The sequence below is a fragment of the Nicotiana tabacum genome, chromosome 11, assembly GCF_000715075.1.
Source record: "Nicotiana tabacum cultivar K326 chromosome 11, ASM71507v2, whole genome shotgun sequence".
In the NCBI taxonomy this organism is placed as follows: Eukaryota; Viridiplantae; Streptophyta; class Magnoliopsida; order Solanales; family Solanaceae; genus Nicotiana; species Nicotiana tabacum.
Window position 1 is genome coordinate 120,195,700 of NC_134090.1, and position 24,639 is coordinate 120,220,338.

Sequence of the window (24,639 nt, forward strand, 5' to 3'; positions counted from 1 at the left end):
GATGCACCGCTGAAAGTTGTAGGGAAGAGCTTGGTGAACCTGTCCAATCTCCATAAAGCATCGATAGACATAGCTGCTCCCTCACCGGTCTGAGCTACCACACCCGGTTGAACTGCTCCAACTATCTGAGCTGCTGGAGTCTAAAATTGGGGAGCCGCCTGCTCCAGAGTACGAGTAGTAGGAGTCCGGGCTCCTCCTCTAGCCTGAGAGACGGCTGGTGTTATAGGAAGCGAGCCTGCTCGAGTGACACTCTCCATAAAGCCCACTAGACGGACCAGAGCATCCTGGAGTACTAGGGTAGCAATAAACCCCTCTAGGACCTGAGCTGGGCCTACCGGAACTGTCTGGTCCAGAACCTCATCATCAAAGTCAACCTGAGGCTCCGTCGTTGGTGCTACTGCTCTAGGCTGAGCTCTGCCCCTACCTCGGCCTCTAGCACGGCCTCAGCCTCACCCTCTGCCCCTCGTGGGAGCTACTTCTGGGGGCTCAGGCTGTTGGTCAGTGGATGATGAAGCACGTGTTCTCGCCATCTGCGAAAGAACAGAGTAGAAATTCAATTAGCATTGAGAAACCAAACTGCACGACAGGAAAGAATAAATGTGACGTTTTTCCTAACTTTGTAGCCTTTGGGGAATAAATACAGGCGTCTCCGTACCAATCCCTCAGACTCTACTAAGCTTGTCCGTGAATTGTAAGACCTACGTAACCTAAAGCTCTGATACCAACTTGTCACGACCCGGATTTCCCACCCTCGGGAGTCATGATGGCGCCTACTCATGAAAGCTAGGCAAGCCACATAATATAGAATCACTAACTCTTTTATTTACCCTTTTTAACAATTTAAATTAACAATGAAATATTAACGATAAATAAATACATGCGGAAGATTTAAACTGATAACTTAGCCAAAACCAGTACGACAATACCAACATACATCTCTACCTAGAATCCGATGTCACAATATCACGGACCATCTACGAATACTACATACAAATGTCTAGAAAGAAAGGTACAATTTGTCTCCGAAGTGAATAAAAACAGAATACATATAAGGATAGAAGAGAACGTCGGGCCTGTGGATGCCTGCCGGACTACCTCGAGATCTCTAACTGGACTGAAGGCAGGCACCCAATGCTACGGTCCAAAAGCTGCTGCTCCGGGATCTGCACATAGTGCAGAGTGTAGTATCAGCACAACCGACCCCATGTGCTGGTAAGTGCCTAACCTAACCCCGGCGAAGTAGTGACGAGGCTAGGACCAGACTACTAAATAAACCTGTGCAGTTATATAATATGCAGCGGAAAATAAAACAGGAATAGACAGGTAAAGATGGGAGGGGGTACATGCTAAGGGAAATATCAATACCAACAGTAATTTATGAGAAAGATATAAGGACAATTTAGAATTCATCGCAAAACAATAAGGAACTCGTGACCAATCTATAAGCACTTCGTATTATCTATTGTTGCGGCGCGCAACCCGATCCAAAAACATAATAACACTGTTGCGGCGTGCAACCCGATCCATATCATTTATCACTGTTGCGGCGTGCACCCCGATCCATTTATATAATTGTTGCGGCGTGCAACCTGATCCACATATACATTTCAACACCAATCACAACGAAAGTCCCGGCAAGGGTTCAATAAAGAAACAACACTATCCCGGCAAGGGAATCGACAGTATAAGTAAGTACGACCTGGTAAGGGAAAATCAACTATAACCAAACTTGTTCCAACATCTAAGTACCTCAACTAGAACTGATACTCAATCGTAATTAATTTCCACGAGAATAATCATAATCCTTGCTCAAAATAGAGAATCAACAACTTAGGCATTCGTATTATTTATTAAGAACACAACAATTTCAATTTAAGACACACGGTCATGCTTGACATCAACGTATAGATACTCGTCACCATGCTTATACATCGTACTCAACAAGTAACATATAGCAAATAGGACCCAACTCCTAATCCCTCAAGCTAAGGTTAGACCAAACACTTACCTCAATGACGCGAATACAATTCAAGCCTCAACTATCGATTTACCTCTTGATTCCACCACCAAGTCGCTCGTATCTAGACACAAGTTATTTAATTACATCAATAACGCTAAATGAATCAATGCTAAGGCATGAAAATAAGTTTTCCAAAGTTTTACCCAAAAGTCAAAAATTGCCTCCGGGCCCACATGGTCAAAACCCGATGTTCGAACCAAAGCTCGATTACCCATTCCCCCACGAACCCAAATATATAATTTGTTTTGAAATTGGACCTCAAATCAAGGTCCAAATCCCCAATTTTTGAAAAACCTAGGTTCTACCCAAAACACCCAATTTTCCCCATGAAAATCATTGATTTTGAGTTGAAATTATGTGAAAAAGATGTTAAAGATTGAAGAAAACTAGTTAGAAATCACTAACAATTGATTTGGAGAAGAAATTGCCTTTGAAAAATCGCCCTAGAGTATTTTGGTTTTGAAAAGATGTGAAAAATGGTTGAAAATGCGTCTAAGTTATGAACTTACAGGTTGCAGGTATCGCAATTGCGATCAAGGTTCGCAATTGCGAACCCAGGCTCCGCTAAGCTCGCATTTGCGAAGCAATTTTTGCATTTGCGAAGTTGGAATTGCGAACAAACAATCGCATTTGCGATGACAGGCCCAAATGGGGAGCATCGCATTTGCGAAGGAAAATCTCGCATTTGCAAGGAGGGGCTAGCCTGGGCTGTTTTCTATTTGCAACTCAGCCTTCGCATTTGCGAACTCATATTTGCGAGCCAGGCTTCGCAAATGCGAAGCCTGTAGGCCTGCAATGAAACAGCTGAAGTCTGCAACTTTCCAAGTCCAAAATCCACCCCGTGGCCTATCCAAAACTCACCTGAGCCATCGGGGCTCCAAACCAAACATGCACACCAACCTAAAAACATTATACAGACTCACCCGTGCATTCAAATCACTAAAATAACATCAACAACTATGAATTTAGCATCAGAGTCATGAAATTTCTTAAAAACTTCAAATTTTCCAATTTTCTCAAATACGATCCGGTTCACGTCATTTCAAGTCGTTTCTTACCAAATTTCACAGACTTTTCTTAAATCACATATAAGGCCTATACCGGCCGTCGAAACCAAAATACTGGCCCGATACCATCAAATTTTAAACACATTTCATTTTTAAATCTCATAAATAATTCCAGAAAACAATTTTCCTTAAAAAATTCATTTGTCGGTCTTTGGACCTCGGAATTTGATTCAGGGTATACGCCCAAGTCTCATATTTTCCTACGGACCCTCCGGGACCGTCAAATCACGGGTCCGAGTCCGTTTACCCATAATGTTGACCGAAGTGAACTTAAATCCTTTTTAAAGTCAAAATTCATTATTTTTCATAGATTTTCATATAATGGCTTTCCGGTTACGTGCCCGAACTGCGCACGCAAATCGAGGTAATGCCGAAAAAGGTTTTTGAGGCCTCGAAATGCAGAATTTACTTTTTGGGTCATCACAGTAAAACAAAGGAAAAGAGAGCACCAATTCCACCATTAAAAAGCTTTGGAACTTTGAATTCGAATTTGGGTTTTCAAAAATCATTATTTGTTTAGATTGGGTGTTGTTGCAAACAATTGGGAATATGGTTTGGTGTTTATATCTCAATTTATATCACATGATATACATTATATTTACGAAATTATAGTAAAATTGTAGAAAAATTATATTCTGTTGTTTATATATTTTTATTTTATTTATTTAGAAACTGTATGAAAGTTGAACAACATTGTATAAAATATTATATTTAAGTTGTATGATATTGTAGTTGTATATAACTTAGTAGAAATAATGTAAGAAAATTGTAGATAAATTGTATAATATATCATTAGTTGTATGAAATTTATTTTTATTGTGTATAAATCAGATACAAAATATACAAAAGACATATTGTATAAATTTTTGTATAAAATTCATATTTAAGTTGTATGTTATTGTAGCTGAATTTAACTTGGTAGAAATAATGTGTGAAAGTAATAGATAAGTTGTATAATATATAATTAGTTGTATGAAATTTATTTTTACTGTGTATAAATCAAATACAAAATATACAAAAGACATATTATATAAAATTTGTATAAATTATATTTAAATGGTATGATATTGTAGTTGTATATAATCATTGAATGTCCTTGTTTAGTTAATTACTCCACATAAACACGTTTTGTTTATAAAATATATACAATTCACTTAAAAGGCTCTCAATCCATTATTTGTGCCTCCAATCAAGGGATGTAGTTACACCCTTTTCCTTTTTTCTCTCCTCTTTCCCATTCTTTCCACCCACACCGCTCCTCACACTACGCTTCTGAATTATCCTCTCCTTTCTTTTCTTCTGTGCATGGTCTGTATGATTGCATCTGTTCTTTTCTCTTTGGTGCACCTGGTCGTGCAATCTCATGGCCAATATATGGGTTTATTACATGAAGATCTGCATCGGCACATCCAAAATTTTCTGAAAATAACAAACACTTATAAATTTTCAAGTGTCTCCTAAGACTACATCAAACTAATATTATTTTCATTTTCACTACTGGGGAAGCAAAAGCGTGGTTATAGAAAGAACCAGCAAATTCGATTAGAAATTGAGACGACTTAACAAGAAAATTCTTGATCAAATTCTTCCGCTCCGGGAAGACAAACTGCTAAGAATCTAAATTGTCATATTTTAACAGAGAGAGGATGAAGTCCTTCTGTAGACATGTGATTTTTGACTCTCTCCAAGATTTTCCATATTTTATCACGTAAATATTTAATTTAGGCTCAATACAGCTATTTCAACTCATTCTTACTCCTTTACTTTATTTTATTACAAGAAAATAAAAATTATAAAAAAAATATTTTTATTTTATGTACCTTTCATAAAGTAAAAAAAATACAAAAATAGTACCTTAATTTTATTTTTATATAATCTTGAAAAATACAAAAAAATATGTAATAGTTTCATGTTTTAATATAGTTTAGTTTAATTAATTAGAATTTATTTTTGCATCATGTAGTATAGTTATCTTATATTAAGGGAATTTAGCTATGATTTTAAATAATAATTTTTGGAGTCTTCATAGCCCAAAATTGAAATAAAAGACATGGTCAAACTCAATTATCCTTAGCCCATTCTTCCCAACCCATTAGCCCATTTAAGTGTCAGATTTAATCCTAACCATCTATTTTCATTTTAATCCAATGGTCATCATCCCTTTCCACCTCCCTATAAAATACCCAATTATAGAAACTCTACCCAAGCTTTCATCTCCAATACCTAGACACAAAGCTAGCAACGGCAGACCTCCCCTCCATCGATCAGATCTGAGGCATAGGAAGAGTTACCAAAAATTCCATATAAAATCATAAGAGGGGACATATCTGGGGGGCACAAAAGAAAAGGAAAAATAGATCTAGAAAAGATCTTCTCTAAGAAGAAAAGAACGAAACAGAGGGATAAAAAGGGCCAGGGATTAGCTTAATTTTAGCCGCAAAAATCAGCTCCTTTCTCCTCCAAAATACCTGTAAACCAGCCCCTTTTGCCCGTAAAACCAACTCCAAATAACCACTAAATTTCACCAACCTTCAGTAGCTTGTTCTCCATTGAAACCAGCTTCAAAAAGCTCTTCAAACACTGCAGAAAATGCATCAGCAGTTCTAGCAAAATGCAGCAGCGGTCGGCTTCTCAAATTCCATTTCCGAAATCAGTTTCGAAGTCTTGTAAATGCAGTTCCGCTAATTCACTGTCTTGCCGGTGTTTCGCCGGAGTTTCGCCATATCCGGCCAGTTTTCTTTCACTATAAATGCAGCAGCTCCATCCCCACTAACCGTTGTTGTTCTTTTAAGTTTGAACTCAGTCCGTCAAGGTCGTCGAGGTACCCCGACCCGAGGTTTCCGTTTGGTTGATGATTCGGGTAGTGTTTGAATTATATCGATACTCTCTTCCTTGATGTATTCAGAGAGATTCAATATTAGCCAATTTTCCAAGCTTCTGTTCGTTTAAAGGTTAGCTTATGTTTGCTAGTGTTTTTTACAGTACTATTGCATTGGTATGGTCATCTCTTAGCTAATTTTTGTTGCTATCGATTTTGCATATCCATGTTTAGTTCACATAGACTATTTTATTATCTTTGGTTTTCAATAAGTACATGTTTTCTTTCTTTTGAATTTAAAATATAAAGTTTTTTTTAAAAAAATAAAATATATACGTATATAATTAAAAGGGCTATGTGAACTGTTAGCCAAAAATTGAAAAGCTTTGTTAATTGTTTAAACATATCCATGTTTATCTCTTCACGTGAATTATTTACGTGCTTTACATAGTTGTCAAAATAAGTGTCTTTATTAGATAGATTGACAGTTAACCTTTAAGGTGCAAACGGAAACTACATAGTGTAAATGACCCTTACGACTTCAAATAGCTAAAATCATATACTTATCCCACAAATAATTCCTAGTTTATGGCCTCACATTAATCTCAAATGTAGGAAATAATATTAAAAAGTGTAGTTTCTTTAGGCACGTAATTTAGATTTCTTTTCTAAACTCGGGTGTGCATTTATGTGACCCAAATCTAAATCTCACAACGTTAGGTAAAATGTGTCATGGACTGCGGGTGCATTTATGTGACGTGGTTCAAAACATATTTTAAATGACGTTGCAATTTTCTTTAAAAATGAATAAAAGTGGTTAAAGGTTTAAAATTGCACCATAGGTTAAAACATGTACTAAAACCAGATAATAGGCCAATTATAACAATTGAGCGACCGTGCTAGAACCACGGAACTCGGGAATGCCTAACACCTTCTCCCGGGTTAACAGAATTCCTTACCCGGATTTCTGGTTCGCGGACTTTTAAACAGAGTCAATCTTTTCCTCGATTCGGGGTTTGAACCGGTGACTTGGGACACCATAAATTATCCCAAGTGGCGACTCTGAATTTTTAATAAATAATCCCGTTTCGATTGTCACTTAAATTGGAAAAAACTCTCTTATAAACATCCTTCCGGGGTGTAGGTAAAATGGAGGTGTGACAGCTCTGGCGACTCTGCTGGGGATAAGAACCCAGAATCTCTAGTTCAGGGTTTAGAATTCGAGCTTAGATGAATTGTTGTATTTGGCTTTGTGTGTTATATAATTTTATTACATGCTTGGGCCTAATGTGTTAAATGAGGCTTTTATCGCTTTGATATTATGAGAACTATATATAAATTGCTACGAAACGCTTCTCTTATCATCTTCGGGGATGTGTTCGCTGGTCGAGACTCCCTATTCTGTTAGCGTCATACCTTGAAATAAGAAAGAGGCTCCGACAAGTTACTAAGCAGGATGGCCTTTTGATTCCCGGTACGTAGCCCCCTCTTCAGCTCGTGTTGTCCGCTCGGGTACACAGTCTAGAACACATAACCAGATTTTGAACCTAGAATAACTCAGCCTCATGCCGGATCCCTAGTAGGAACGTTTGTTTGCATCATGTGCATTTGACTTTAGAGACTCAACACAGGGGTTGGGTCTGTCTAGGATAGGTGTACCCGAAATGAAAAGACCATCCTGATGCATCTTACGTGCTACTTGTGTATTTGTCTATTTCGGCTTGCATGCTGGCTTCTAGAATAGGGAAAGAAAATAAAAAAAGTGAAAATCAAAAAAAAAAGTGAGAGGTAGGTATTCGAATTACCCTGAAATTCTGTTGAAAGTTTGAAGAAAAAAGAGGAAAGTCATTTCAAAATAAGTCATATTTTCTTTTGTTCCGTCAAAACTGGGTGAACTACGCGGGTCTGATTCTCACCGGATGTGAGATACGTAGGCAAACCTCATCGGTTTCGACCCATAATTTTCAAAAAATCCAAAAAAAAAATCTTTACTTCCTCTCTAGAAAAGTCTTTTTTTTTAAGCCTTAATTTTCAAAAAATCCGAAAATATTTTCCGTTACTTGCTTTAGAAAGCCTTTCTTTTAGATCCTAATTGTTTTTTAAAAAAATATACAAAAATATTTTCTTTTAAATTTCTTCCAAAAATCCAAAAATATTTTCATTCTTCTTTCAAAATTGAAAAGAAAATTCAAAATTCCAAAAATATTTTCTTTCTTCTTTAGAAGCTTTTCTTTCAAAATTCTAGAAAAAAATTCAAAAAAAAAATTCTTTCTTCTTTAGAAGTCTTTCTTTGCAAAACTACTGAAGAAAAATCAAAATCCAAAATTATTCCCTTTTTTTTATAAGTCTTTTTTTTCGAAAAAATAAAATAAAAAAAAAACAAAAAAAATAAGTTAGTTTTTTTCTTTATTCATGATCTTCCCGAACTATGCAAGATCTGATTCATGTTCCCACATGATACGTAGGCAACCCACATCAGGTTCGATCACCATTAAAAAGAAATGAAAAAAATGAAAAAATATTGATAATAATAAGGACCGACTGAGTCCATTTTAACATGTTTTGTTTTGAATTGTGAAGAAAGTTGAGGTGGTTGGTTTGTGGTAAGCTGGAAACACAAGATCCAAGGAAAAATGATAACTGACATCGAAGCTGTTACAAGTACTCAAGAGACTCAGGGTCAGAGGGTTCAACAAGAGTCTACGGTGTTTGAGAAAAATAGAATACTGAAACAGCAAATGACCAAAATGTGTCAAACATGGGCCAGTGGTCAAGGACAGCCTCGTCATGAGTCACAATTTGCTACACAACAAGAGCAATACCACTCTCCTGAGTACCACTCGTACTCGTTTGATCTTCCTGCAAACATTGAGAAGCCTGCCTGAAATATCGTGCAGAATCCTTTACCTGCACATGATGATGCACACTTTGTGGGGATGATGCGTGGTGACAAGGAGTATGAGAATCCTCTCGGGAATTTGCTAACTGAAGTTAATGATTTTGAAATTGGAGAAGGCTCTGCTGATCCTGATGAGCGAATTTGTGGCTAAATGTCAAGCTTAGCAATTGAAAAGTCATTTCCTCCTCACTAGGAAGGAATCTTGGTAGTTTGTTTTGATGTTTTTTCTATTATCTGGGTTATTTCAGGGTTGTGATCCAGATTTTATTTGTTTTATTGAGTCAAACCCTTCTATCCATCTATTTTGTTTGTATGAGTCATGTCTTTCTGTTCTGTTGCTATCTTTCATTAGCCGGGTTATCTAGGGTTGTAACTCGGATTTTAGGTTGTTTGTCTTGTTGTTTACTCAATGAAATATAGTTTTTCCTTTTGTGTCATTCCATGTTTAGTTCTTTTCCCGCTAGTCTTAATGACATAACATGCATGCAGAATTTTTGGCCAGATCTTAGAAAATTGATTTAAGTTTGAATTGGACAACTGAGGAAAAGGCATTTTTTAGGATGAATAAAGAGTTAAAATACTTTGGAACTAAGGTCGAGCAAAATTCACCTTTAAATCATTGTGAAGATCGGGCTTGAGGATGTTTAATTAATTGAAGTTTGTTAGAAATTTCAACATTAAGGGACGGAAAGTGTCTTGTGACCATGATACACCAAGAGGACAGACATGTTCGTCAATGTTGTGATCGCGAAAGATACTATGTTTGGCATTCTCGAGGCTGGGAGACCCTCTTTCTGCTATCCAAACACTTTATATCCTTCGCTATCCCGTTTGAGCCTGTGTTATTTTCTTTGACTACCCTTTTTTGGAATCAAGTTGAGAGTCAAGAGTCAAAAAGAATGGAAAAAGATAAAAAGCCCATGTCCCAAGAGTACAAACTGGGGCAATTTTCAAGTTAAAAAAAAGGAGAATTGTCAAAGATCCATGTCCTAAAAAAAATATAGAAGTTGGGGCAACTTGTTTTGAAAAAAAAAAGAAGAAAAAAAAGAAAAGATGGAAAAAAGAAAAGAAAAGAAAAAAAGAAAAAAAACAGAAAGAAAAATGAGAAAATTAGTTAGTTGAGATGTTTGAACTACGTTCGACCTGATTCCTTAAAAAAGGATACGTAGGTAGCCTCACGGTTTGGTCCAACCAAATAAGAATTCAGTAAAGCAAAAAAAATTCCAAAAAAAAATCTCCATTAGCTGAAACTGAGGCGGAGATTTTATTTCACTTGTAAAAGAGTCGGTTCCAAGAGTTGTAAGTCCATAACCCCTCATTTTGAGTCTACTTTGGGCCTTCATGCCGACCTTTTTGTCCGACCCTATCCAAAAACCTTCCAAATAAAGACCTCCTGATACACCTTCAAGAATGCCAAGAGAAGCATGCAATGAGCAACGGCGATCACGCGACATAGAACACTGTCAGGATGCTCGCACAAGAAAAGCGAAAGAAAAAGAAAAAGAAAAATGAAAATAAGAGAGTCTTATTAGTGAAAACCCTCACGGGCACTGTAAGCCGACAGTAAGCAGAGATGAATAATTGAGAGAGACTTGTTGGTGAAAATCCCTCGGGTGCTACTAGTCAAAAGTGAGTCGTGAAGCTGATGCAAAGGATTGACACGGATAGGCCCGACTTCAAAGATCATAAGAATGGTAAAAGGGAAGATTGGATTAGTTTGATAGATCAGGCCGTTGAGTCCAAAATGCATGACATGATTATTAAGGCTAGTTATTGAAAAAAAAATTCTTCCTTCTGTCCTTCCGACTGGGGCATTTCTTGTTGATACTTGTTTCTTTGCATCATTTGTGTCCTCCACTCTGAGTCAGTCCTTGTCAAAACAAGCAAGAAAGGATTTCAAAATCTGCTACCAGCTTTTCAGCTGCACAAAGTAAATTTGGCCGGCACACTCAGTTGTTACTGTCAACATGCCCTGAGGATTCATGCAAAGGCGCCCCCAAAAGACTCTTGTCAGCCTGCTTGGCGCAAACAAAGATAACTTGTGATTCTCTCTGACAGACAAATTGCTCAAAGCAGGAAGTCATTCAAGATATTAGAAAATGTCATCTAAGAAAAGATCTCTAGTTGGGATAATGTTGATTGATCCAAAAATACAAATGGTACCGGGTGTGAAACAGTCAGAGTTGATGCAGAACAAAAGTTTCTTGAGACTGACTCAAGATGATCGAGCAAAAACCAAGCTGCTCAAGACTCAAGGCCACAAATCGGCCACCATTTTCAAAACTAACAAATTTTTCTTTGTATAAAACGGGAACAAAGCAGTGCAAGAAATGTGGTTGAAAAAAAAAGAAGAAAAAAAAGAAGGGAAAAGAAAAGAGAAAAAGAAAGAAAAATAGAAAAAAAAAGAAGAAAAAAAATGAAAATGAAAAGAAGAGAAGAGCCGACAAAGGGAAGTTTCTCAAATTTTTGCCCTTTTCTATCTGGCTCATGTGCATAAAATCTTGTCATTTGGTCGTCACATTTTGCCTCCTAGGATAAAAAGTCCTAGTCTGATGGATTATCCTCCCAATAGAATCTTAGTCTGTTGAATTTTTCTCTTAAAATCGAAACCTAATCTGATGAATCTTTCTCCTAAGATCAAAATCTTAGTCTGATGAATTTTTCTCCTAAGATAGAAACCTAGTCTGATGAATCTTTCTCCTAGGATCAAAATCTTAGTCTGATGAATCTTTCTCCTAAGATAATAAATAGAAGACCTAGTCTGATGAACTTTCTCCTAGGATATAAATCTTAGTCTGATAAACCCTTCTCCTAAGATACCAAAAAAGAAGTAGAAGAGAGACCTAGTCTAATGAACTTTCTCCTAGGATCGAAATCTTAGTCTGATGAATCTTTCTCCTAAGATACAAAAAAAGACTTAGTCTGATGAATCTTTCTCCTAAGATACAAAAAAGACCTAGTCTGATGAACTTTTTCCTAGGATCAAAATCTTAGTCTGATGAATTTTTCTACTAAAATGGAAGACCTAGTCTGATGAACTTTCTCATGGGATAGATGCCTTAGTCGGATGAATCTTTCTCCTAAGATACCCAAAAAAAAAGAGAAAAAGGCCTAGTCTGATGAATTTCCTCCTAGGATTAACGTCTTAGTCTGATGAATTTTTCTGCTAAGATGGAAGACCTAGTCTGATGAACTTTCTCCTGGGATAGATGCCTTAGTCAGATGAATCTTTCTCCTAAGATACCCAAAAAAAAAAGAGAAAAAGGCCTAGTCTGATGAATTTCCTCCTAGGATTAACGTCTTAGTCTGATGAATCTTTCTCCTAAGATAGAAAACCTAGTCTGACGAATTTTCTCCTAGGATATTTTGAAAAAAAAAAAAAAAGAGGAAGTTTGGATTTGAAAGAGAGGGGTCAATTTTTAGTTTTCTTAAGTTATCGATGCTTAGTTTTCTTGAAATCAGGGGTCCCTCCTGGAGAATAGGGTCAGTCTTTACTTTAGTCAAGCTTAGTTTATAGTTTTCCTAGTCTATTCTTTAGTTTACTTTCATCATTGCATCAATAGTACAAGTGGTTTACAATTTTGCTAACAACTCACAAATCTTCCTAGTGCAAACTGGGGCAAAAAAAATTTCTTTTGTTTTGTCTGTTTTGTCGTAATCAGGCGCTCACCTGGAGAACAAGGGAAAACAGCTCAAGTTTCGAGGAAACAATTCGATTTTCAAGGAAAAATGGTTCAAGGTGCAAGGGAAAACAGTTTCAAGTAACAAGAGAAAACGGTTCAAGCTTCAAAGGAAGACAGGTCAAGTTCAGTAATCAGGCGCTCACCTGGAGAACAAGGGAAGATAGTTCAAGTTTCAAGGAAAAGCAGTTCAAGTCTCAAAGAAAAACAGTTCAAGTTAGAAGTAGCAGAAGCTCGCGGCAAGAAGGCGAGTCACCAGACGAGATGATTAATGGAAGTAATCTCAGTCCAAAATTTAAAAAAAAAACAAAAGAAAAAATAAATAATAAGAAAAGAAAAAGGAAAAAAAGGGAGTGAAGCCAAAATACAGAAGATGAAATAAGAGGCGGATTGCTCAAGACATGACTGAGGTCACAAGCACTGCATGTCCGGTCTTGATCCAAAAAGCTAAAGAAGAACGAGCTAGCACCTACAGCTAACAAGTGCCGAGGTTCAAATCTAAAGTCTGCATGAAGAACCATTCAAGACTCAAGATCAAGCTTCAGAAGACTTATAGATAGGAATCTTGTAGCTCGTAGTTGACAGGCTTAGCTAGTCTTTTTCATGTTTTGATTTTTGATGTAATAACGAGACCACGGACCGGAACCTCGGCAGAACGGCACCTCGACCGGCTCTCCACCTCGGTATCATCTCACTCACCTCTAAACTACACGTGGCTTGATTCCTTTATAGCTAAGGATATGTAGGCAGCTCAGATACCAGAGCTCGGTCACATTCCTCTCTCTCTTAGTTTTAGTCTCTCCAAATAAGGGTCGGGTCAAAAAACCTGTCTAGTCGTTCTTTGTCTGAAAATACTTCGTCTTTCCAGTCAAAAAGGGGCAGTTGTAGATATGTGATTTTTGACCCTCCCCAAGATTTTTCATATTTTATCACGTAAATATTTAATTTAGGTTCAATATAGCTATTTCAACTCATTCTTACTCTTTTACTTTATTTTATTACAAGAAAATAAAAATTACAAAAAATATTTTTATTTTATATACCTTTCATAAAATAAAAAAAATACAAAAATAGTACCTTAATTTTATCTTTATATAATCTTGAAAAATACAAAAATATATGTAATAGTTTCATGTTTTAATATAGTTTAGTTTAATTAATTAGAATTTATTTTTGCATCATGTAGTATAGTTATCTTATATTAAGGGAATTTAGCTATGATTTTAAATAATAATTTTTGGAGTCTTCTTAGCCCAAAATTGAAATAGAAGACATGGTCCAACCCAATTACCCTTAGCCCATTCTTCCCAACCCATTAGCCCATTTAAGTGCAAGATTTAATCCTAGCCATCTATTTTCCTTCTAATCCAATGGTCATCATCAATTTCCACCTCCCTATAAAATACCCAATTATAGAAACCCTACCCAAGTTTTCATCTCCAATACCTAGACTCTAAGCTAGCAACGACAGACCTCCCCTCCATCGATCAGATCTGAGGCATAGGAAGAGTTACAAAAAAATCCATATAAAATCATAAGAGGGGACATATCTGGGGGCAAAAAAGAAAAGGAAAAATAGATCTAGAAAAGATCTTCTTCTCTAAGAAGAAAGGAACGAAACAGAGGGATAAAGAGGGCCTGGGATTAGCTTAATTTTAGCCGCAAAAATCAGCTCCTTGCTCCTCCAAAATACCTGTAAACCAGCCTCTCTTGCCCGTAAAACCAACTCCAAATAACCACCAAATTTCACCAACCTTTAGTAGCTTGTTCTCCATTGAAACCAACTTCAAAAAGCTCTTCAAACACTGCAGAAAACGCATCAGCAGTTCTAGCAAAACGCAACAGCGATCGGCTTCTCAAATTCCATTTCCGAAATCAGTTTCGAAGTCTTGTAAATGCAGTTCCGCTAATTCACTGCCTAGCCGGCGTTTCACCGGAGTTACGCCATATCCGGCCAGTTTTCTTTCACTATAAATGCAGCAGCTCTATCCCCACTAACCGTTGTTGTTCTCTTAAGTTTGAACTCAGTCCGTCAAGGTCGTCGAGGTACCCCGGCCCGATGTTTCCGTTTGGTTGATGATTCGGGTAGTGTTCGAATTATATCGATACTCTCCTCCTTGATGTATTCAAAGAGATTCAATATTAGCCAATTTTTCAAGCTTCTGTTCGTTTAAAGGTTAGCTTATGTTTGCTAGTGTTTTTTACAGTACTATTGCATTGGTATGGTCATCTCTTAGCTAATTTTTGTTGCTATCGATTTTGCATATCCATGTTTAGTTCACATAGACTATTTTATTATCTTTGGTTTTCAATAAGTACATGTTTTCTTTCTTTTGAAAAAAATAAAATATATACGTATATAATTAAAAGGGCTATGTGAACTGTTAGCCAAAAATTGAAAAGATTTGTTAATTGTTTAAACATATCCATGTTTATCTCTTCACGTGAATTATTTACGTGCTTCACTTAGTTGTCAAAATTAGTGTCTTTATTAGCTAGATTGACAGTTAACCTTTAAGGTGCAAACGGAAACTACATAGTGTAAATGACCCTTACGACTTCAAATAGCTAAAATCATATACTTATCCCACAAATAATTCCTAGTTTATGGCCTCACATTAATCTCAAATGTAGGAAATAATATTAAAAAGTGTAGTTTCTTTAGGCACGTAATTTAGATTTCTTTTCTAAACTCGGGTGTACATTTATGTGACTCAAATCCAAATTTCAACAACGTTAGATAAAATATGTCGTGGACCGCGGGTGCATTTATGTGACGTGGTTCAAAATATATTTTAAATGACGTTGCAATTTTCTTTAAAAATGAATAAAAGCGGTTAAAGGTTTAAAATTGCACCGTAGTTTAAAATATGTACTAAAATCAAATAATAGGCCAATTATAACAGTTGAGCGACCGTGCTAGAACCACGGAACTCGGGAATGCCTAACACCTTCTCCCGGGTTAACAGAATTCCTTACCCGGATTTCTGGTTCGCGGATTGTTAAACAGAGTCAATATTTTCCTCGATTCAATTTGAATCGGTGACTTGGGACACCATAAATTATCCCAAGTGGCGACTCTGAATTTTTAATAAATAATCTCGTTTCGATTGTTACTTGAATTGGAAAAAACTCCCTTATACATATCCTTCCGAGATGTAGGTAAAAAGGAGGTGTGACACCTTCGTCAGGCGTGCGATAAATACATGTGTGTATTCCTCACACGACGTTACGTTTTGAAAGTTGTTCATAATTCAGCAAAGGTGATTATATACAATTACAATATCATACCACTTAAATATAATTGATTGAGATTTTTACATTCCTATAGACTATATGAAACTATATTACTCTCCCTACTCAAGTTTTAATATAATTATATTTTATATACCCAATTACCATTTATGTACATTTTAAGGGAATTAATGATAATAATTAGTGTACTAAAATTACTCTAACATATCTTCCACTCCTCTATGTGTCTCTCTCCACATCTCATCCCCCTCATCCATGTATCTTGCACCCACTCACGATTTCACCATTGACAAACATTAAAAAGTTTTGAAGCTTTGAATTCGAATTTGGGTTTTCAAAATAATTATTTGTTTGAATTGGATGTTGTTGCAAAGAATTGGGAATTCTCTCCACGTCTCTCTCTATCTCTCAATCCCTAATTTCAGTAATGTAAAGCAAAGGAAAATAGAGTAGCAATTCCACCATTGACAGCCATTAACAAGCTTTGAAGCTTTGAATTCGAATTTGGATTTTCAAAAATTATTATTTGTTTGGATTGGGTGTTGTTGCAAACAATTGGGAATATGGTTTGGAGTTTATATCTCAATTTTGAGGGATTTTGGTAAAGATTAAACTTGGTTTTGGCTGAATTTCAGATTGAAACTCGAAGGAGAAGAAGAAGAAGATATGATATACAATATATTTACAAAATTGTAGTAAAATTGTAGAAAAATTGTATTCTGTTGTTTATATATTTTTCTTTTATTTATTTAACTATTGTATGAAAGTTGAACAACATTGTATAAAAATAATATTTAAGTTGTATGATAATATAGTTGTATATAACTGAGTAAAAATAATGTAAGAAAATTGTAGATAAATTGTATAATATACCATTAGTTGTATGAAATTTATTTTTACTGTATATAAATCAGATACAAAATATACAAAAGACATATTGTATAAATTTTTATATAAAATTCGTATTTAAGTTGTATGTTATTGTAGCTGTATTTAACTTGGTAGAAGTAATGTGTGAAAGTTGTATAATATATAATTAATTGTATGAAATTTATTTTTACTGTATATAAATCAAATACAAAATATACAAAAGACATATTAAAAATTTGTATAAAAATTAGGGATTTTTTCATTCCTATACACTATTTGAAACTTTATTACCCTTAATGTTCACGTTTAGTTAATTACCCTACATGAACAAGTTTTGTTTACAAAATATATACAATTCACCTTAAAAGGCTCCCAATCCATTATTTGTACCTCCAATCAAGGAATGTAGTTACACCCTTTTCCTTTTTTCTCTCCTCTTTCCCATTCTTTCCACCTACACTGCTCCTCACACTACGCTTTTGAATTATCCTCTCCTTTCTTTTCTTCTGTGCATGGTCTGTATGATTGCATCTATTCTTTTCTCTTTGGTGCACCTGGCCGTGCAATCTCATGGCCAATATATGGGTTTATCACATGAAGATCTGCATCGGCACATCCAAAATTTTTTGAAAATAACAAACACTTATAAATTTTCAAGTGTCTCCTAAGACTACATCAAACTAATATTATTTTCATTTTCACTACTGGGAGTTGTATATAATCATCTTTGCTGAATTATGAACAACTTTCAAAATGTCGTGTACGGAATACACACATGTATTTATCTCACGCCTGACAAAGGAATTTATCCTCTCTTTGTTAAAATCTGACAATTTGGTATAACCACGCTTTTACTTCCCCAGTAGTGAAAATGAAAATAATATTAGTTTGATGTAGTCTGAGGAGACACTTGAAAATTTATAAGTGTTTATTATTTTCAGAAAATGTTGGATGTGTCGATGCAGATCTTCATGTGATAAACCCATATATTGGCCATGAGATTGTACGGCCAGGTGCACCAAAGAGAAAAGAACAGATGCAATCATACAGACCATGCACAGAAGAAAGAAAGGAGAGGATAATTCAGAGGCATAGTGTGAGGAGCGGTGTGGGTGGAAAGAATGGGAAAGAGGAGAGAAAAAAGGAAAAGGGTGTAACTACATCCCTTGATTGGAGGCACAAATAATGGATTGAGAGCCTTTTAAGGTGAATTGTATATATTTTGTAAACAAAACCTGTTTATATGGGGTAATTAACTAAACATGAATATTAAGGGTAATAAAATTTCAAATAGTATATAGAAATGAAAAAATCTAACTTACCATTACATGTTTAAGCCCAAGTGAGCTTGTTTACAAAAACAATATTGTTAGAAATAAAAAGAGATAAAATAGCATTGATTTCAGCATGGCCAACAAAAGGAGCTACAAATGTGAAATCCTATTCTTCATCCATCATCACATCAGTATTTTAGTAGATGTGTGACTTGGTAGGAAAAAAAAAAGTTTATCAATCTTCCTTGACCCAAATTTTATTTTGCCTCCATAAGCATAACATCCTTGGTTTTCATAAAACTTTTCCAGAAATATGATGCATTTTGCTTAGGTAGACAATTCGATACACTTTGATTTTGAATGTACTTACTTCTAATAATGGTAGTCCAAAGAGCAGTTGAATCTTTAGCCAATTTGAAATAATGTTTTGCGAGCATTACAATAGTGATTTCTCTACACTTTTAATAGCCAAAGCATCTTTTTTTTTTTAGAGACAATATCCTAGTTTACAAGGTGCGTTCTCTGTTTCTCATCCTTATTACCCCATAGAAAATTCTTGTTAGTTATTCTAATATATTTTCGTGCACCCCGAGATTGGTAAAGCATAACCACAAAATTGATAAAAGTAGATGTACCTGCAATAGAGAGAGTTTTAGCCTTCCAATAATGTAATCAAAATGCGAGGAATTGCCCCTATAGGAAAAAAAGAAAGAAAGAAAGAAGGGAAACACCTGAGTACTTAGCCTAAGAGTAAGAGCCTGACTACTCTGTGCCCATTCTAGTTCTAGATGTCGCACCTCCTTTTTACTGCGCCCGCGGGACGCGTGGGGAATTTTCTCCAATTTAAGGACAGTCGAAACGGGATTTATTTGTTTGTTTCAGAGTCGCCACTTGGGAATTTTAAGGCGTCCCAAGTCACCAATTTTAATCCCTGAATCGAGGAGAATATGACTCTGTTTATTATTCTGCGAACCAGAAATCCTGAGTAAGGAATTCTGTTAATCCGGAAGAAGGTGTTAGGCATTTCCTAATTCCGTGGTTCTAGCACGGTCGCTTAACTGTTTTTATTCTTGGCTTAATTATCTTGATTTTACATTTTTATTGCATGATTTTGTTACCGCTTCTGTTTAGATTGTTTATAATTAAAGACCCTTCTTCGAATCGAATCACGCGTACGTGTATTCGTTTTATATATTATATATTTTTTTTAACGTGAGAAATCGTGCCACGCGTACGTGTACACAATAAAATTGTCTATGTTATAGTTTTTATTAAAAATCATATATTCGAAATTTAAAATAAAATCAGGAACATCATCACCCTTGTATTTAGACAATGAACTGCACATCTCGGGTTATACGAAATTATTTTAACATCCTTGGAAAAATCCTTTTCTTAAATATTCGCTCGAAATTGCGCGTACGCATAATCCGAATTTGCTTTTAAAATATAGTCAGGGTACGCGAACGCATCCCTAATTGCGCAGAATTTTTGTAATAATATTATGGATTTTCCACAAAAAACTGTTTATTATATCTACACATTTTATATGAAATTCCTAAAAAATTCACATTTAAGGGATGCCTTTAAATTCTTTTAAAAGAATGCACAATTTATTAAATATTGCCCGTCGACTATAATTTCCGAGTATAAATTATATTCATCCCAACTATCCAAATTCAAAGAAAAGAATCAAAATTCGATTTTTAGCAAATACAACATATATATGTATGCCAAAGAATGAATTGTATATGAAACTAACAAATTCTATTTCTAATTACCATTGATATAAAGTGTTGCAATTTGTGCTTATACATATCATCTCATTCTCACATGCTTGTTTTTAATCCAAAATTATAATTGCTTAGTTTATTTATAACGATAAATAATCAAATTGATGAGAAAGGAGTTATTATTCGAATTGATTCAATTCGAATTGTATTACATACAACATAGTTGTGCGCCTAAACATTCATAATATTCTTAACATCATGACGAGCTATATCAACTCACCTTACTCATATGATTATAAATATACATGTCATCATGTCATATAATAACTTATATCAATCTAAACAAAATCATATTTTTTACAAGATATACCACTAATGTAACTTCTTAATACTTCCATTCTACTTTACATTTAGCTAAAGGTATTATGGGATGTAATCAATGGCCCATTTTTATGTCATACTCCCTGTTTTGACAACTCACATATACCTATACTAATGAGATTTCGAAATGGATAACATTATTACAAACCTTATACGAATTTTAAATAAGGTAAATAACTTATAACCATGGTGTTGAATTCACCACTAATTAACCAACACAAAATAAAACTGAAATTTAAACTAAATGGCTTAGATGAGTAGAAAGCAGAATCATAACTCCAAACTTCAATTATTTGTCGTGTTGAAACTTTTCACAACATGAGTTTAAAAGGATATGTACCTGGAAATGAAGGTATAAGGAGTAAATTTCAGCAGTCAGCAGTAACAAAATCAGTAGAATAGCAGTCTTTCCATAGACTTGAGTAATAATGAGACCCGAGAAACCCTGATTCACAAGAGCAAAGTTTCTTAAAGAATTTCAGATTTTTAAACCAAATAGTATCAATACACAGACCCGGACAGATTCCAAAAGAACAACAAGGTTTCGAATTTTTCTTTTCTTTTCTATTTTTCTGTTTCAGCTTCACTGTGTGTGTGTGTGTGCGAATACTCTCTTTTGGTTTCTTTTTTGTTTCTTCTTCCTCTTCAGATTCCAAGAGGAATCTGATTTTCTGCTTGATTTTTTTTTCTTTTATCTCACTCTAGGTGTATTTTTCTTAAATTCTCTCTCAAAATCTGATCTAAAATTCTGTCTGAAAACTCATTTCTCTCTCTCAATTCCCTCTTAAAATCTGCTTTTAAAATCTGATCCTCAAATCTCTCAATCTCTTCCTATTTTTTTCTTCTCTAAAAGCTCTTCTTTTTTTCTTCTCTTTTCAAATCTCCTTTTCTTTCAAATTTCCAGTCCCTGTACTTATACAGGTCTGTCCTATCTCTTTTTTGTGCTTCTTGGACCCCTTTCTTCTTTTAAAATCAGAAAGTTCCATTACAAACTGCTTTTTAATACTTTAAGTGATCTTATCCTGATTTTAAGCAGCCCCATTACCCTTTGTTTCCCATTATCACTTTAAATAATAGCCAATAACTTTCCACTTTCAGCCCATTATGCTATCATATTACCCTCACTATTTTGTCCAGAAATACCCTCAGAAATCCTACTGTGATTACTATTATTACTGTTGTCAAACTTAAAATCTAACAATACAGATTTTTAAAATCTGTTCAAACCTGATTATTAATCTGATTTAAGACAGCTACAACCAATCCTAAAGTTTTGGACTGAATCCTAACTAAGAATGTAACCTTCTAACACAATTACATCTAATCAACATTTGTAAGATCACACTGAATTCAACATAACAATTTAAACAGAACTTCAACATTGAGTTAGGATCAAACAGATACAGGAGCATTATCAATATACTGACAATGCCCTAAAACTTAATGCTCAGAAATCAACACACATACAACATCCATTTGATGGATTTTATTGAACTATAAACAAAGATGACTTAATTAACGAGTATTAATTAAACTGATTATCAAATAAGAAACAACTGATTACAACAAAATAATCCATCCGAAACAGGTTGCTTCAGTCAACATTTTCAGAAACAAGATTTACAATACAACTAATCGACGAACTTAATCGAGTCGATTACACACATTGTAACTAATCACAACCAACAGAAACAATTCACATTTAGAATCAAGTAGACGGGTAGGAGACAGTATGACAATAAAAGATGGGAAAATTACACAGACTAAAACAAACACAAAAATACATGTAGAATACACAAAATAAATAGAAAAAATACCTTTGAATCTTCAATTTTATTCCGACTCGAACTCAACTTGGATTCGGACTTTGTTTGAAATCAAACAGACCTTAGTCGAAGTATTTTCCACTGAAAATACTTCGACTAAGGTCGATTAAACCTCAATCTTTATTTAATTCGGGCAGAATCCAAAAGTCTAGTATTTCTAGGGTTCCTGAAGATTCGATTTGGGACTTAACCATTTCTGGTCAGATTCGAGGGGGACCAAATACGACACAAGGGTGAGGGTAGCCTAGGGGTCATTTGGTGTTAGTTTAGAACAGATCTGAGTTTGTTCTTGTTTGGCTCGAATCTTCAAAAGAAGATTCGAGAAACTCGGAAATGATTCAAGCCAAACAAACATCAGATCCATAACGAGGCATGTTAGGGGGTACTATGGTGTTAACTAGGGGTTGTTTGGTTTAGATCTAAGCTCGGCTCGAATCTTCAAATGAAGATTCGAGAACCTTCAGGAAGATTCGAGCCAAGTGGCTAGCATATATGGATAGAGGATGTTCAGGGGGTTCTAGGGTGTTATTTTGGTGACCAGCGACGTTGTTGCCGCCGTGTTTCAGGCGATGGGATCCTAGGGCGGCTAGGGTTAGGGGTGGGTTTCGGAAGATGATGATGAACAGTGGAGAGGGGGGGTGTTAAGTTAGGGGGCCGGGGTAGGGGTTTGGGCTTATATAGGGACGGGGTGGGTTGACGCTGACCGTTAGATCTAGTAGGATGAAAGGTCAGGATTTATCCACTTAACCAAACGATGTCGTTTGGTTTAAGCTGGGGGGACGGGTTGAACCGGGTATTGGATCGGGTAATGATTACGGGTTAGGTTCGTGGGATCTCAGCCGTTGGTTGGCTTTGATCCAACGGTCACTGATAAGCTACGACCAAACGCTGTCGTTTTGACTCGTTTGAATAAGACCGGATCTGGGCTGCCTGGATTGGGCTGAGGGGGGGGGGGGGTAACTTGGTTTGGGCCTGGATTTTAATCCAGGTCCGATATTTTTTATGTTTTCAACCTATTTTTTATTTCCTAAATTTATTCTTAATTAATAAAATCCTAATCAAAATTATAAAAACAAAAAATTATCATTACAATAATACTAATTACCTTTTAATAACCATTAACACGTAGATAAAACATTAATCACACAATGACACAATTAATATGACGAAAAATAAAAAATAAAAATGCATATTTTTGTGATTTTATTTTGAATCAATTATTAAATGCATAATTAAATCCTAGATATGCATGAAACATATATTTTTATTTTATTTTCATTTTGTTATGACAAAATAAACATTTACGGATATAAGACAAATTTTTAACAAACATCACGCAAAAATTCAAAAATTGCACAGTAAAAGAAATTTATTTTATTTTTGATTTATTTTGGAGTAGTTTTTCGTGAGGCAAAAATCACGTGCTCACAGCTGCCCCTCTTTGTGCGGAAACTCGAAGAGTTTTCGTGCAAAGATAAAGTGAGCGGATACGAGCGATTTTTGCCCGTTCAAATACTCCGTGGGAAGCATTTTTTGAAAGATTTGACCGAACCTCTACTTCAAAGGTTTCCTACATATCCTTGGCTATAAAGGAATCAGGTCAATGTAGTTCGGGAAGTTTTTGGTAGCTGGGACTACCGTGGGACTGTGATGTTACTGCTGCTTCGTGCTGTTTTTACTGCTTGCTGACCTCCTTATTACACCTTACTTCCAAGGTAATACAAAAAACTAAACTAGACTATGGTACATGAATTATAAAATCTTATCTAGATCATGCCCTTGCGTTTCTTGTTGTCTTGATATCTCGGTGACTCTTGGGCATTTGGCTTATTCCGTATTCCTTTTTCATTATGTCCCGTATTTTCTTTATCTGTTTGGGATTCTTGTTGTTTCCTGCTGGGGACTTTGTTGGACTTATCTGCTTTATTGACTCTAAATGTGCTCATTTCTCATATGAGCGGGTTTTTGATTCCAACACTTCAATTGTATTCCCTTGTTTTCCAGGTGGGTGCCTGGCTGCTTCTTTTCTTTCTTCATCCTCATTCTCTAGGTGGACGCCTGATTTCTTCTTTTCTCATCCTCATTCTCCAGGTGGACGTCTGACTTTTTTAATTCTCATCCTCATTCTCCAGGTGGACGCCTGACTTCTTTAGTTCCCATCCTCGTTCTCCAGGTGGACGCCTGACTTCTTTAATTCTTATCCTCATTCTCCAGGTGGACGCTTGACTTTCTTAATTCTCATCCTCATTCTCTAGGTGGATGCCTGATTTCTTCAATTCTCATCCTCATTCTCCAGGTGGACGCCTGATTTCTTCTTTTCTCATCCTCATTCTCCAGGTGGACGCCTGACTTCTTTAATTCTCATCCTCATTCTCCAGGTGGACGTCTGACTTCTTTAATTCTCATCCTCATTCTCCAGGTGGACGCCTGACTTCTTTAATTCTCATCCTCATTCTCCAGGTGGACGCCTGACTTCTTTAATTCCCATCCTCGTTCTCCAGGTGGACGCCTGACTTCTTTAATTCTTATCCTCATTCTCCAGGTGGACGCCTGACTTTCTTAATTCTCATCCTCATTCTCCAGGTGGATGCCTGATTTCTTCAATTCTCATCCTCATTCTCCAGGTGGACGCCTGACTTCTTTAATTCTTATCCTCATTCTCCAGGTGGACGCCTGATTTCTTCTTTTTTCATCCTCATTCTCCAGGTGGACGCCTGACTTCTTTAATTCTTATCCTCATTCTCCAGGTGGACGCCTGACTTCTTCAATTCTCATCCTCATTCTCCAGGTGGACGCCTGACTTCTTTTTAACTTCT

At 35.8% G+C, this 24,639-nt stretch overlaps 1 long non-coding RNA gene across 1 annotated transcript; it reads left to right on the forward strand.

Moving 5' to 3' along the window:
* The first annotated feature begins 5,309 nt into the window (after window positions 1–5,309).
* Window positions 5,310–17,897, forward strand: LOC142166356 (uncharacterized). Its single transcript, XR_012696730.1, has 3 exons — window positions 5,310–6,038; window positions 8,486–14,660; window positions 17,551–17,897. It is a non-coding gene; the product is annotated as an uncharacterized LOC142166356 (long non-coding RNA).
* Window positions 17,898–24,639: the final 6,742 nt, after the last annotated feature.